General features: G+C 34.2%; 1 long non-coding RNA gene across 1 annotated transcript; it reads right to left on the bottom strand.

Moving 5' to 3' along the window:
- Positions 1 to 10,389: 10,389 nt before the first annotated feature.
- LOC144842712 (uncharacterized) lies at positions 10,390 to 14,633 on the bottom strand. The gene is made up of 4 exons (XR_013612144.1): positions 14,492 to 14,633; positions 11,729 to 11,851; positions 11,221 to 11,325; positions 10,390 to 10,845 (listed from the first exon to the last, which is right to left on the bottom strand). It is a non-coding gene; the product is annotated as an uncharacterized LOC144842712 (long non-coding RNA).
- Between the last annotated feature and the right edge of the window lie 1,779 nt (positions 14,634 to 16,412).

The following is a 16,412-nucleotide window of genomic DNA, read 5'->3' as shown; positions in this document are numbered from 1 at the left end:
ATATTTACAAAATGCTTTATTTAAACGTAATGTGTACGTTCCTCGAATGTTCTTTCGCAACACGTTATTAAAAAGTTGTGTAATGGTTTGATTGCAACATTATTGCAAACGTTCTTGTAACGTTAGAAAAATGTTTTTAAAATGCTCCATTTAAACGTATTATGAAGGTTCCTCGAATGTTCTTTTAACGTTCGCAACACGTTATTAAAAGGTTGTGTAATGATTTAAATGCAACATTACTGCAACATTTCCGTTAGAAAAAAGTTTTCAAAATGCTCTATTTAAGTACGTAATATGAAGGTTCGTCGATTAACGCTCGCAACACGTTATTAACAAGTTGTGTAATGGTTTTGATTGCAATTATTATTGCGAACGTTCTTGTAACGTTAAAAAAATGTTATCTACAAAGTTATGTCAATGTTTCATTAGAAAGTGATTGTAAACATTCTTGTAACGTGTTTAAAATGTTTTCAAAATTCTCCATTTACACGTAACATGAACGTTCGACAAAAGTTCGTCTAACGTTCGCAACACGTTATTAACATGTTGTGTAATGGTTTGATTGCAACATTATTGCGAACGTTCTTGAAACGTTAGGAGAATGTTTTCAAAATGCTCAATTTAAACTTAATATGAATGTTCGTCGAATGTTCGTCTAACGTTCGCAACACGTTTAACAAGTTGTGTAATGGTTTGATTGCAACATTATTTCGAACGTTCTTGTAACGTTAGAAAAATGTTTTCAAAATGCTCCATTTAAATGTAAGTCCTAATATGAATGTTTGTCTAACGTTCGCAACACGTTATTAACAAGTTGTATAATGGTTTGATTGCAGTGTTATTGCGAACGTTCTTGTAACGTTAGACAAATGTTTTCAAAACGCTCCATTTAAACGTAATTTGTACGTTTGTCGAATGTTCGTTCAACGTTCGCAACACGTTATTAAAAAGTTGTGTAATGGTTTGATTACAACATTATTGCAAACGTGTTTGTAACGTTAGAAAAAAGTTTTCAAAATGCTCCATTTAAACGTAATATGAACGTTTATCGAATGTTCGTCTAACGTTCGCAACACGTTATTAATAAGTTGTGTAATGGTTTGACTACAACATTATTTCGAACGTTCTTGAAACGTTAGGAGAATGTTTTCAACAAGTGGTGTAATGGTTTGATTTCAACGTTATTGAAAACGTTTTTTTAACGTTAGATAAAAGTTATTAACAACGTTTTGTAAATGTTACATGTTAACGTTATTGCGAATGTTCTTCTAACGTTAAATGAACGTTGTTAGGAAAGTTTCTTGAACGTTACATTTGAACGTTATTCTAAAAGTTTGTTCAACGTTCGATCAACGTTATTAAAAACGTTTTGTACCAGTTATATTTAAACGTTGGTGTGAACGTTCTTTGAACGTTAGACAAATGTTTATAACACACGTTTGATTAATGTCGCATTTGAACGTTACTATAAAACGTTCCCTCAACGTTAGAATAATGTCAAACAAACACATTTTTTGAGCGAACGTTATTTAAACGTTATTTGAATGTTCGTAGTTAACCTAACCAAACAATAACCAAACACTAACGTTAGATAAACGTTATGTGTTTGCTGGGTATAGCCCAGTAGGCCCTAGAGTAGAAGAACCAACAGCGAAACGATTTTTTCGCCGACGTGCCCTTATTAATACATCATTGTTCTGTTGTATGTGGTACTGTAATAGGCCTAGATGTTTATTTTACAAATAATATAGCTTTACGTCAGAGTTCAATTTTTAATCCTACATGTAAGAGTTTTAGGCAGCGATATGATGTAAACAAACGAACTCTCATCGGCCTTCCATAACTTGAACTGCGTTGTGGGTATGGATTACGTGTTTTTTAAACGCGATTACCAGATATAACCAATTAACGTCGGAGAAAATGTTCAGTTGCAACGCGGTCAACAGTTTTGATAAATTCGCTGTTATTTTTTCTAGAATTGCCGTGAATCAAATCTATATTAATGGTTTTATTTTTAAAATACGATTTTTTGGTATTTGGTGACCTTTAACCCCAAAATAAAGCAATTGTACTGGTCTAAAGGGTACAAACGGTGCCCTCTATCCAGTTAGGTAAACTCGTGGCAGGCAAACAAACGAACTATACGTCTACAGCAATTTATTATTCCAATTACCATACCAACGAGTGAAACTGCAAATCATAACAAGTGAAAAAACAACTATTATACTTCATTAACATCAATCATATCAAACTCAATGCATATTATCAATATGACATCATACATTTCAGTGCATAAATAATCCAAGGCATTATAATTTTAAGTCTGATAAATCATACAATAAAGTAACAATATTCCTCAGCAGACAGCCAACTTACAGACTAGTGGACATCTGCCCTCACAGAACTCATAGACATCTTAATCTCGAGATAGAATATCAGATATACTGTATCCCTGTCACATAAGAAAAAAAATAACATCCATAATTAACTTAATATACCGTTCACTGTGTTTGTTAACACAACACCATAACATCACAGACTATTTCCGTGTACGTAAATGGAACGCATCGTCTATATACCCAAACTCGCTCAAGCGGAACGAGCACCGGCGACTATCAACTAATTAACTAGTTTAATTTCAACCTTAGGCCTATGTAATCATCACTAACATCGATTACAAACATTAACGAAACTAACTTGTAAACAAATATTATTTTGAGAAGTAGCGGTATGTTACCGAAAAATACACAGCTAGGCCGCAGGCGCCACTCTACTAGGCTACCCGATAATCTATGACCAAATCACACTCTGTATTATGATATTCTGCATCAAGATGCAAATGTAATCACTATTTCACAACCTTAAAATCATCTACAATGGCCTCATCGGGTAAAATTGATATGCAACATAAGTATAATGACTTATTAAATAAAACTTACAGATAACTTCCATAATACAACCTGTTGTTGTACCGTGACTAATTCTGCGCATCTACTCTACGCAGTATGGACCGTCTACAGGGCCAAAACAGCAATAATTAACATTTTATTTTTACTGCCAAATAATTATGGTTAATAAAATAAATAAATTTTTTTTTATCAAAACTGTTGTTTTTTTGCTCTTTTTAAGTGAAATTGTATGATTTCTCACATTTTCCATGGTTACAAGACACTATTAAAATTTACCAAATATAAAATTATTAGTGGAGTTATGTAATTTAAGATATCTTCTCCTAACACAATATTAACAAGTTTGGATTGTCACATTTACCATTTTGGACGTTAGGCACAATGTTGATTCTTGCCCACTGTGCGTGGGGGTACATCATACGTTCGCGGTTCGTATAAATGTTCTATGATAAAATTTAGCCGATAAATATAGACTTATACTGAACTTTAAATAAAAACATTTTTAAATTGAAAGCATTTATTTAAACACAGTCACGCATACCATCGGACCTCGTGCAATATATTTTGCCCACAGTATTTTATTTACATGTACCATAAAAAGTGACAAAAGTTTCCTCTTCTAAATCTGATTAAAACGGCCTCAAATAACGCTAGAACATTGTAGTACAGGAAAGATATGCTCAGAATCAGTAAAAGGTTGAAAAAATTGCAACAGAATTTTTTTCACCACAATGCATTTCTATAAGGTCCCTATATGAACATACTAAAAGTCTAGAAAAATCCAAGTAGGGAAAATAGGTTTTTTTAAACAAAATGGCCGCCAATGGTGAAAAATGTCTAAAAATTAACAAACAACATATATTGTATATCTAATTACCACTTGATAGCAGTTTTTATAATGCTTTTTATATTTCTTTAGTGTCAAACATTTAAACTGCAATATACATATTAATTTAAGTGCTATTTAGCAGCAAAAACACACATTTAAGTATTAAGATATCACCACGATTATAATAATAGACAACGTAGTCCTATGCATTACAATGCAGGACTACGGTGTCTAATAAAACAGTTCATTTACAATAGAATTATACAATCTTACAATCTATTAATCCATTCATTTTCATTGTCCAGTCCTCTGTCTATAGGTAGGAATTAAGCATGTGCTGATGCCGTGGTATTCGTCACAAACAGTGGTAACTGGTGGTAAATTTGTCATCAATGGACACATCACGTCATTTGTAACTTTCCATCCTCCAGTCTGTGGGTTGAAGAGTATTTTCTATCCACTGCTGTATCATGGTAATATACACGCAGGGAATGACATTTTGCAGCATTTGTTGTTGGGGGGAATAGACTTTATTTCAAGTGCTGTTTTGCTTTTTGCTACTTTCTCCCAGAACGTATTCCTCCATATAGCGCTACCAATGCCAATTCCTCTGATGCGATGGTTTCTTTTTTTTGGAGACGTTTGGTTTTACAGAGTTTGTAAGCATACTACTGCCCAGGTGTTATGACTTTTTAAGACTAACACCTTTTCTTTTACCCAAATAGATGGGATGTAGCATCACATCCCTGGATTCCATGTATAAAAAGCAAATTAATTTTTACAGAGCTTCACACCAAGGAAAGACTTTACATGCATTCACAGTGCTCCCCCATCGAGAACATACGGTATTAAATCAATGAATGAAGCAACCGTGACAGAATATTAATTTAAGAGGAAAGAACATATTATTACACATGGGTCAAAATCAACCATATTCATCAATAGAGAAGCAGTGCACATTCCCTCACATATACTATTTCATCATTGATGGCTATGTGAGACAGTCATACACAATGCATCATTTGTTGAAAAAGAACCTTGTACTTTTCCTGCAGCCCTCTTTTACTCCATTGACTCCATACACACTGCTAGACTACTCAGAAACCTTCATCTCACTGCCCACTGTATGTTATCAATGGGGGAGCACTGCTACATCAAACCTCTTGGCCCGAAACAGCAACATTTCAAGACATTTATTATGTACCATGTATGTTTGTTATGTTATGTGAAGGCAAAGTAAACTCTTGTGTTTAATGGCTATAATTATGGGCCGAAGTAAATTTGGTTTAGGAAAAGGCGTTGGTCTTAAAAATCATCACATCACAGTTGGAGTTGTATGTCAAATTCTGTAAACCAAACAGTTTCCAAAAAAAAACAAAACATTGCATCAGGAATTTGGCATTGGTAGCTATATATGGAGGGAAGTCAATGGAGACTTTAGACAGCCTACTTTTCTTTGAGAAAGTTGCAAAAAGCAAATCTATTCCCTTGCTGCAAAAATTCATTTCGTGAGTCTTTATTACCAGGTATAACAGTGGATAGGAAATACTCTTCAACCCACAGACTAGGGATGGAAAGTATTGATGACAAATTTACTACCAGCACCAGAGAAACTACTAAAGTTGATTAGATGTACCTGTAAATAAGGTTGTAGTAAAATGAATTGCAGTTGCAGAAAATATGGTTTGGACTGCTGCTCCACTATTTTATCAGTGGGAAAGCCAGTCGACAAATCGTGTCAAATTTCGACTCGGAGAGGGCGCCCTACTTTTCTAATTTAGTTCAAAATTGCTAAATTTTAGGGTGTTGGAAAAACACAATATTTGTAAATTTAGCTGATTATCGGAAAAATATTGTTAGTGAAATAAATTCATAAATGGTTTTAATATATTGTCATGTAAAATTAAATGTATTTGAAGAAAACGATAATCTGTAATTTAACGGCAAAATCAACCAATGTCTATTTTCCGAAATTGTACCCTAGAAAATCGTTAAAATAAAATATTTAGAAAAATTGAACAGTCCTGAATTTAAAATCCCTGTTAGAAAAATTAATAATCTACAGAATACGATATTAAGATACAAAATTCGGTGGTTGGGATGCAGCTCCGACTATTCAAACTAAAGGTACCTCTATTTGTTCCATCGAAAACTAGCGAAACCGCCATTTTGTAAACACATCGTCATCGTATTTATGAATTTATTTATAGCGAACGATATACGCGATGTTTATAATTGTCCGCGTATAAGAATTCATATAAATAAATACATTCCAATACAACGTATATTATTACTTGTTTATTTATCACAATATACATTTTATTTGAGGAATATTTATCATAACTATTATAATAGCTTTTATACGAGTCCGAGGCCTAGCCCTATTTAGCGAGCGATTGTTCCAGGGGCGGAAAGTCACTTAGTGACGTTGTGATCGGGCGCGTCGAGCCTAGCTAATATTAATAATATGACCTGAAATAAGCGGCTAACAAGAACTGTTATATACTTGCTTACAATTGTTTTGTTATTGATGAACAAACAAGCAATTAGATTGAATAACAAATTATTTATTCATTTTTTTTGGTAAAAACATGTACAAACTAGCCTAGTACTAGACTGTATAATACAAACTAATAGTAATACAGTATTAATAAAATATAATATAGGCCTAACATACAATAAATATTTAATTTTTAAGGTCTACCACATGACAATAATAACATAATTTACAGAGTATAGTGTAGTAGGTTTGCATTCAACATAAAACATTTGTATTGTAATTCATCTAAATCCTCTGCAACATACATATATTTGTAATTCAACATTTTGTTTTAAATTATTAAATTATAGTTTGGGTAACTATGAGTGACAATGTCGGTAGGTACCGGTGTCATCTTTTTATCCACTTCACTCTCAATTTGAAGTCACAAAGACGAAGAACTCTGCATCATCAACGATTCCTGAAAGTGTCAGAAAAAATAATAAATATTATTAAATAAAAATGTTAATGTCTGGTTGTATATATAATTATTATATGATGGCCTAAAAAGTAAAATGGGGGCTGTATTTTATTATATTATTTAAATTACAGTATTTACTATTATTATTTATATAAATCTAGGCCTAGGCCTACTAGTAGCCTAGCTAGGCATCTATTGAGCCTAATAAATCAAATAATAAATGAAAAATAAAATAATAATATTAATACTGATTGAAAAAAAGTATTTTTGGTGGGGATCAGATCACCAGGCTAGGCCGGCCAGGACCAATGATACTCGTAATCAGTACAACTTAACGACTATAGAATCAGTATCAACACAGTACAACACACATCTCGCTATCGCCTATACTGACACACGTGTCTCGCGTTGCCGGAACCACGCTCACAGCTAGAAAATGTACCTACCTTTCGAGGCCTGAGAATACACCAACAAATTTTGAACAGGATAGAAATATATCATACTCGATTAAACTAATATTATTCTTGATAAAACAATTGATTATAATTTTTTTAATTTGTTGGGACGCACCTCCGACTATTCAGAAAATGAACAACAAAACAGTAGTCAAATCGTACCACATTTATAAATTTCACGAGTCCCGACTTCAGTCGCCGAATGTATTGTATTAGCTTCGGTTTTTTTAAAGGAAACCGATTGGTTATCCAATTATACTTATTAGGAAATGCTTTTACCATAATAGGTAATGTTGGGCGGTTCTTAAATATTCATGAGAGCTTAAAATAAAACAGCACTTATTTGCTAGGCGACGAAAAATCGTGGTTTCAGTTTTCAACGATAGGTGGCGCTTCAAAATCGTCAATGCGGAAGTAAGTCGATTTTACACGATTTAACGGTCAAAACGCGAAGTGGCTTTCCCACTGTTATAAGAATGCCACGGCATCAGCACATGCTCAATTCCCCACCAATAGATGGGGGATGAGATACTGACAAGATGAAAGTGAAATTACCGAATTTGAATAAATGTCCTTGGTGGTTGATTTTTAAGGAGGGTAGTGGGGGCGTGTAATCGTCGTGAGGAGTTTATTCGGAGAGGCGTTTATTTTTGTGGGTGTAATGTGGTAACATGTATAATCAAATAAATACACCCTTTAGATATGAACAAATACAACACCATCATGTCATTCACTGAATTCTATTACAAATAGAGATGTGTTAAAACACAATATTATGTATAATATGCATGTGGCGGGGCGTACATTCGACGAAATTAATTCAAAATGATGTCCGATGGGGGCGGGGAGGGGGTGCGGTGGTGTAGGTTATTCAAAATGATGTCTTATGGGGGCGGGGGGGGGGGGAGGCGTTTATTCGATTTTTCTAAATGTAGTGTTTATCCGAATAAATACGGTAATAGATTGTAGTCCAGTAATGCCGCAAGGATTTTCCCGATTGGGGGGGGGGGGGGAGAGCGCAGCTAGCATCAATTGGCTGGGCCATCAATGGGAATGCACCCAGAAGTTCCAACAATATTATACCAGTAAAGGGTAGTTTTAGTCACTTTTAAAAATGAAAATCCTTGAAACAGCACTCAATGGGGTATTGTTTTATATTAGGAACTATCATCATATTGTCTACATATACTCCCGAAAATAGCCAATTGGGGAGAGGGGATGGGGGGCCGAACAGACTCCCTCACCCTTCCCATATGATCTCCCATCCCTATACCCCTCCCCACTGGCAACACCAATGTTGTAATATATTGTTATAACAGTACAAATGTAAATGAACTGATTTATTATTAGACACCGTAATCCTATGCATTAAGCATAGGAAGGACTGCGTTTTATATATTATAACAATAGGGATATATCTAGATACTTAAACATTTGTTTTGCGGCCATTTTCTAATTAACAGCACTTAAAATAATGTGTATATTGTAGTTCAGATCTTCGAAACTGTAAAGAAATATAAAAATCATTGTAAAAACCGCTATAAAGTGGTAATTAGATCTACTATTTATGTTTTTTTGTCCTTTTTTAGGCATTTTCGACATTGGCGGCCATTTTGTTTAAAAAAACCTATTTCCCCTACCTGGATTTATATTATAGAAATGCATTGTGGTGAAATAAATTCTGTTGCAATTTTGTCAACCATATTTCATAGTTTTCCTGTACTATGCTTCCGAGGGATTCACCCATACTGAGGCGCGGGCCCCTTGGCGGTCCCCCCAGGCCATCAGCCAAGTGATGCTCGCTTCGCTCGCATATCCCCCTGTCGCGAATATCATGGCGCCACAACTAGTTTTAAACGGGATTATAAAGAACCCAGGGCATCTTTTGTGATGAAATGGGGTTACCACCCCAGTGTTCTGGTTCAAATTTAGCCCCTGTTTCTGTTGTTATTAAGAACCAAGAATAAAGTTGACAATACAGTTTATGCTAATGGTAGCAGAATATTGCATACAGAGATACATCTGAAAATTTGGTTTCCCGAGTGTTGACCTTATTAAAACAATTATCACTTCACATGAATATGCAACCCCAATTGGTAAACAAAGTAATGTTGAATCAATACATTAACCGTGCTTGCAACATTTCTTTTTTGGTATAAAATATATGAGCAATAATATGGCGCACATGAACAGGTGTGTAATCTTAATAGTTTAAGTGATAGAACGTACGGGTTCAATGTGATGGAAATGAAGTACGCACATAAACCTGAAGCAATAACTATCCCTGATAACTTACTTGTCAGTAATGATGGATATGCGTTTTCATTGTTTGTATCTACAACAGACAATTGATTGTATTGAAAACAATTTTCAGAAGAGATGGAAAAGGTTATAGTAGACATATTTAAAAGGCATTTCAATTGGTATTTGTGTTGAGATTATTGAACACATAATGTGATTAGATTATAAACTTTCTCAGATAACACAGCAGCAGCACAGAAACAGTATATTTCAGAAACTTATAATCTCTACAACTTTGTTTCCTATGAAACTCAATCGTATTGCCGTGACATGACAATTGTAAACACATCCAGTGTTGTTTATTTACATATCAAAGATTTATAGTGAAATGATATTGTATTTGTAAAATTGTTCATGTCAAGTTCTCTGTACAAGCGTGTGACTTGGACTTTTATTAAACTGAGTACTGACAGTTGGTGGCCGTTTAAGTCAATTAATGTTATAATTCTAAAAAGAACCGATTGTCATTCGTATGTGGTCAACTGTTGCTGATTTCGTAATCGTGTGATCATAGTGAAAAGTAACACATCTGAGTGAAATTTAGGCCTTACTGAATAAACGGAACAGAATAGAATAATACCCTTTACTTATTGGTTATTCGCTCTTAATTTTGTATGACACAGAATAGAGTCACAATATACACATTTTTTTACGGGTCATAGAGTATGTGTATTTCATTTTAGTTACAGGGTGGGCGTTAACGAGGATAACTTAGCAAGAGGGGTTCGTACACTGTAAAAAGTAGTGTTAATGTTTAAACGCTAAAATTAACACGTTTCGGATAACACTTAATAAACACGTTTAAGTGTTAATGTAAAAATTATTAACACGTTTAAGTGTTAAAGATCCAAATTATTAACACGTTCAGGCGTTAAAAGAATTAACACATATACACGTTTATGAGTGGATAACACTTTATTAATGCTAAAACATGTTTATATACAGAATGGTGTTAAAAAGTAAACAGCATGGTGTTAAAGTAAAATAGAATCTGTAATAAACACAAAAATGAAAAAAGCAATCATTTTTGTCACTGTTTCAGATCTTGTAAATGCGATCATTGCTTTGCATTTTTTACTTTGGTAGAGAATGTTTGGAACAGTGTGCCCTTGAAAAAGGGATAAGGCTGTTCCAGTATCTGTTGTTGTAGGAAGCCTAGCAATTGACCATAAATGGCAGGGTAATTCAAATGGAAAATGTAGTACGCTCCCAGCAGCTGAATCAATGCATCTTTAGCGTTCACACTCTGACAGTTTATAAACTGCCCTTCACCAACAATAAATATCATCTTTGTACTGCCGTCCATACACACAATGCGTAGGGCAAGAGGACTTTTGTCTTTCACGTGAAGCTTCTTAGCCAGAACATCATCTGATACCTATTTCCTCTACCTGAAATATTAGGAAATGTATATTGTTTTCATTTTCAGTTATTTTATTTGGTTCCCACTACTACTCCTGGGTGGGGAGAAGCAATTGCAGATAAAGTGCCTTGCCCAAGGACACAAACAAGTGGTACTAACTCGGGTTCAAACTCCCGACCTCTCGATTGGAAGCCCAAATCCTTACCGTTGTGCCACATGCTTTCATAACCACATCGTTATACAGTGTATCTATGAACAAGTTTCTGATAAAAGTATATTTATCTGTCTGTTGCCTCTAAATAAAATGACTTTCTGATTTCAAAGGTGTAATTTAATTTCTAAAATATTAACCTTCAAATGAAAATCAAAGTATACATAATCAATATGTTAACTAATCACCTACTTCCAACATTGTCATGACGGTCTTGGATCTGGTACCTTTCCCTTTGACAACGGCAACCTTCTTCTTCAGGATGTCTAGTAGTCTAATCGAATCATCCTCAGCTCCCTCAAAATAAAATAAAGTAATACAAATTAAGCACCAATTAAAAGAAGAGATTACCAGTTATCAATCCAAGATTTGTTCAACCTAAGTCTCGCGTAGCTCGATGAACCTCGTAGGACGATTCAGGTAATGCTCCTAGCAGCTCTGAACTCGTTTACTACGAGTTCAAAGCTGCTGTGAGTAGTTACAAGTTCTTCCCATGTTGACCGAATCAGCCAACAAGTTTTGCTGTGTTACAAGCTCCTCGTAACGCATAGACTGAAAAAAGAGAGCTGTCCATAGCTAATCTCCTTAAAATGAATAATTATCCTCACACTAAAGAAATCCACCCATCACAACCTAACTGAGGATTGAAATAGCAATGGGCAATTAGATTACGTAAACAATAAACAGCACTCTACAATACCTCTTCTGAAATGTTAGCAAGCTGTCGTACTATCTTGAACAGGTTGTTTGTTCTTTTTTCTATCATTTCTCTTGCCTCTGATGGGTTTGATAGGTTAATGATTGAGCAAAACTCATCCATAATCTAAAAAAATAGCAAAAATCATAAAACAATGATGGAATGCACAATATTTTGTTGCATAGTTGCACATACTTAAATTAATATTGTTCTGTTGACTCCGGTTAGTAAATAAATGCAATCATTTTAATCAATCAAGATTAAAAAGGCCAGTGTTAGGTTTAATATTAAATAGATTTGAATCCCTGTTTATAGATATTCAGGGGGCATGCACTCATGGGATTCATTAAAGGGACATCATTATTGTATTACCTGTTTGCAAAAAAACTACCCCTGGATATCCCACGAATAGTTGTGTCCCAGAGGAGCGGTTCAATTAATTTACCATAGCTACACACAATACATCTGCCTATGTAAATGTAAATTAACCAGCTGGACAGGTAGATACCTATAGTGCATTGATGTACACATTTAAGAACTTGTGTAATTCTTACAATCAAGCTGATTATGCCCATTTAAATAATTTTGCATGCATGGGGTCATGTAGTAAGCACTTGCATACATCAAAATTGTTGATCTGTAACAAAATACTCTTTTGAGTAATGCCCCACCGTTTGCTCCATTCTGCACGTGCTTTTTTGGTTAGCTGTTGATCGAATAATAAGTCACATTTATGCAAATGATCCTGTAATGTTCTGGGTTGACACTGTGTACATGATAGCAAATGAGGCAATTCATCTCGTGAAGCATGACATGTTCGACATGACTTTAAGGCAAACCCAACCCCTTCTTTAAATCCACCAAGTAGATTGGCAGCTGGAGTATCTGCTACAACAGCAACCAAACCACCTTTGATGTTCTTCCTTTCACCACCAATGTCAAATTCAATCCCAGTTGAAGACAGCTGATTGATTGTTTCTATGAAGTTGGAAAATATTCTGTCAACACCATGTCGCCGTAGATGTTGCGACTTAGCCAATGAAAGCAAGTATATGGATGACAGACGGGACCGATCTTCTGGTGGGATATTGAGAAGCATGAGATAGAATGCAGTGATTTTATGTTTCTTAATATGAGTGCCTAATGGATTGACTATTTCAAGTTCATCAGTATACAGCACTAACTGAAGGGCCTTCTTATGGACACTAAATAATGGATGTTCCTTCAAATAATTGCCATCACAAATATCAAACATTAAGCTATTCATGCTGCTGTGAGGATTTTCAATACTGTTCCATACCTGTGGCATATTGATGAGAGACTGCAGGAGGTTCCTAAGTGGAACAATGTATCCTTTATCACAAACAATGCTAACATGCCCATTTTTGTTAACATTTCTACGGCCTAAAATTACTTCTTCTGGTTCAATCAAATTGCAGTGGGATTTGAAAAAGGAATTCCTTTTAAACGATGTAAGAAAATCTGATATGCCTACTTCATTTGAAAGACCATTTAGAATACCTATGTCAACACCATGTTCTTGAAGGAGACCTACAATTTCACGCTTCTGAATTCTTAGATGGTGAGAAATAAGATGTTGAGTGTTTTCTACTACTACATTGACCGCCTTTTCACTTAACCTAAGACCAGTCTCAAGATGAAGGGCATAGGACGCAAACAACATCTTGTTTTCTTTCTCTGTGTCAACATTAATATCTGGGTCAAGCAAAGCTTCATGATTATCAATATCCATATCCACAGGATCAAGTTCATCATTGTCCATGACAACTTCTCTATGGTATTTACAAACATGTACTTTGTAACTAGCCCAACTTTTACTACTAAAGCCACAATTTTCGTAATCACAATAGACTTTGAATCTTGGATCATTCTTATGAACCCTAATTACATGGTTTGTAAAAGAATTGAAATTGTCAGTACCAAATCTGCACATTGTACAATCGTAGAACATTGGCATGGCCATACTGTAATATTGTTTGCTATAACAAGATTATTATTTCAATTATTATACAGGGGCAGCACGATGCATACACATACAGAGTACTGTAGACCTACAATTTTTTGTTTTACCAAAATTATACTATTAAAAATACTAGGTAAGGATAATAATGAAATACGCACTAACATGTATTCGGGACAAGTGAATTTGTCAAAGTGAAGTGAAAAAATTAAATAAAAGTTTCTTAAGCCTGTGATATATTGATAAATGATAAATTACTATGTAATGTGAACTAACTCTATAAAAAAAATGTAATCAATAGGCTGCCTAGCATAAATAAATGTAATTACAGTACTCTAATTTAAATCAATAAATTTATTTGTGATTTGAAATCCTAATCAATCAGAAAGCTAGTACTGTAGTTCGTATTATTGATATAAAACAATGTTTTGTTTTATGTACCAAAATTATATTAATTAAGGTTAAAAAGGTTACTTGTCTTGGCACAAGTGAAAACAAATTATTATTATTATTAATTATAAAAATTAGTATGTAGGCGGATGCCTTATATTGATAAAATAATAAATTACTATGTAATGTGAACTAACTCCATAATAAATATATAAATGCAATTACAGTAATCTAATTTAATAAATTAATCTATGATTATAAGTCTTAAACAAAGTTAATCTTGGTAGTTTATATTAATTATAATTGAAATAATTATTAAAATAATTTGTGTTTACAGTTTATCTGGTGCATGTAATGACTAAATTGTAAATGTAATGTATTGTGATCATGCCTACCGTTGACTGTGTGGAACTGTGTTACTATTACAGCTGTATCTCCAGAAATGTCAGAATCTGTAAAGATAATCAAACACTGGAGAATTATAGATTTGTTTTAACACATCAAACTGCAATCAAATGTTGTCTCTCTGACATATTTCCATCTTAGGCCCCATAAAAAATGTATTACATCAGCCTATCCATGCAGAAAAAGTGATGAGGGAGGGGTTTTTTGTTTTGTTTTTATTTTCTCCAAAGTCAAATATCACATGTTGGCGCATTGATAGTCAAGGTCAAATACACAAAAAATCATAAAAATGATATCAAACAGGTTTTTAATGCATTAAAAACTACAGTACAAAACAGTTTCTAAGCATGAAATATAAGTGAGAACCATAAATAATTTTTTTAATATTTTATTATATTTTATTTTTATATTTTTTTAATTCTTATTTTTTAAATTATTTTATTTGAATATTTTATTATATTTATTAAATTTTATTAATACATTAAAAAAAAAAATTATATTTAATTTGTTGGCATTCATCAAATGAAATGTTTTAACAATAGAAATCGGACCATGGTCAAAATATCTTGGATAGGCCTAGTATAGTATATGGGGCCTTCCTATGCGTTTGATATAATTGTTGATGACGATCCGATAGTCCAACCTCAAACGAATTTATTTATTTCCAAACAGCGATAAATCCTAAGTTAAGTTAATTTTTATATCTTATTGCATTCTACTCTACTTTTTTTTTACCCTGTCATCCTTGTGATATCAATGCTGTGACACTGAAATTCATTTTGTGTTTTCCAGGACCTTGATGGTCCTGGAAAAATGATTCTGGCTATAGAAAAGTTATGGAAATATTTGAAAATGTTGTAAATAATATTAATAAATAACTTACAATCAATTCTATGGTTTCATGTTTTAAACAAATCTCAGAAAAGAAAGTGTTTTGCATTTTTCATTGTTATGTGATAAATGGTTTGCCTGATAAACTAATAAAAAAATGTGACCTTGTCCTTAGTTAGAAGTAGACTGGCCTAGGGGGTGTGTAGAAAGCGACGACCTCGAATTGGACGACCCCAACGACCCGGGCGACCTCGAATTGGACGACCTAGAATTGGACGACCCATAACACGAAACCGACGACCCCTATACCCTAGCCTAGGCGTTAGGCCTAAGTGTGGTATAACATCCCGAAGCCGAACATAGCCAAAGATCTTTAAACTATACCTTATATAATACTCGCAAGCAAGCAATTGATTGAAAAAATACAGAAATATCGCCATTTGATACTGAAACGAACAGATATGGAACGCCAAGAGTGCATCATTAAAACTGCATTCGACTCGATTAGCACACGAAATATCATAAACATGGCAAACCAGGTCAAAACGGCCCCTTTTTCAGCGGCGGGTAAGGTTTGCTCAGTGGATTGGTCATTGGTTGGTCATTGGTATTTCGACAAACATATTAAAAAGAAATTCAAAGGAAATAAATATTATACATTACATGTTTAAACCATGGACGTATAATTACATCTTCTTCATATAACGAACACTATAGGCCTACCAAGCAGCGTGTTGCGAACATGTGCATGGGGAGGGCCATAAGAAAGCTTTACATTTCACATATGCATTGTATACGGTCAAACCTTACCCGCCGCTGAAAAGGGGGCCGTTTTGACCTGGGTTGCCATGTTTATGATATTTCGTGTGCTAATCGAGTCGAATGCAGTTTTAATGATGCACTCTTGGCGTTCCATATCTGTTCGTTTGTTCGTGTCGACACATTCAGTATCAAATGGCGATATTTCTGTATTTTTTCAATCAATTGCTTGCTTGCGAGTATTAAATAAGGTATGGTTTAAAGATCTTTGGCTATTTTCGGCTTCGGGATGTTATACCACGCTTAGGCCTAGGCTAGGCT

This window comes from Antedon bifida, chromosome 5 (assembly GCF_963402885.1).
Source record: "Antedon bifida chromosome 5, ecAntBifi1.1, whole genome shotgun sequence".
NCBI lineage: Eukaryota > Metazoa > Echinodermata > Crinoidea > Comatulida > Antedonidae > Antedon > Antedon bifida.
This window is presented reverse-complemented; position numbering and strand designations above follow the sequence as displayed.